Source organism: Schistocerca americana, unplaced genomic scaffold (assembly GCF_021461395.2).
Source record: "Schistocerca americana isolate TAMUIC-IGC-003095 unplaced genomic scaffold, iqSchAmer2.1 HiC_scaffold_77, whole genome shotgun sequence".
In the NCBI taxonomy this organism is placed as follows: Eukaryota; Metazoa; Arthropoda; class Insecta; order Orthoptera; family Acrididae; genus Schistocerca; species Schistocerca americana.
In genome coordinates this window covers 1,027,501-1,028,079 of record NW_025726533.1, presented here as the reverse complement: position 1 = coordinate 1,028,079, position 579 = coordinate 1,027,501, and positions in this window count along the sequence as shown.

The following is a 579-nucleotide window of genomic DNA, read 5'->3' as shown; positions in this document are numbered from 1 at the left end:
CTATGTAGTTACTCGTCTCGGCAGCTTCCACCGGTGTATGGCAAATGATTATAAGGAATCAGTCTAGTCGTCAATACCGATGGTGTGACGTCACATGTCTGGGGTGGGGGACGCTGCGCCCTTCCGGTGGGTCATGGCCTAGAAAGACTCTTCCCACGCAGGGGGGCGTGGACTGTCATTGACTCTTCCGAGTAATATACTTGCCGTACGTTTTTGCGACTGCGAGTGCAACGCTCACCGGTACCGACATGGATGGAGCGCCTCCTAGCTGACCGCTCAGCATCGGCATTCGTACAGAGAGCAACGCGATCGCGTCTCTAGCTCGTAACTGGTACAGCTCGCAGCTCATGTATAGGGACAGCGGGAATGTCGCATATTGGACGTACCTCTTCATGAAACGCATGTTATAGGGGTGGATTGCACATTGCGACTGCGGGAAAGGTCCGCCGTTCATCCGCTGGAGTTGCGAGTTGGGCGGTTGGAGTGGGGCGCAGGTGGAGTGATTGCCGGTCCACGATTTCGTGCGGCAGAGGCGCTGGCGTTGGGGTGCTGTGGTCGACAGAGGACGCAGGCTTTGTG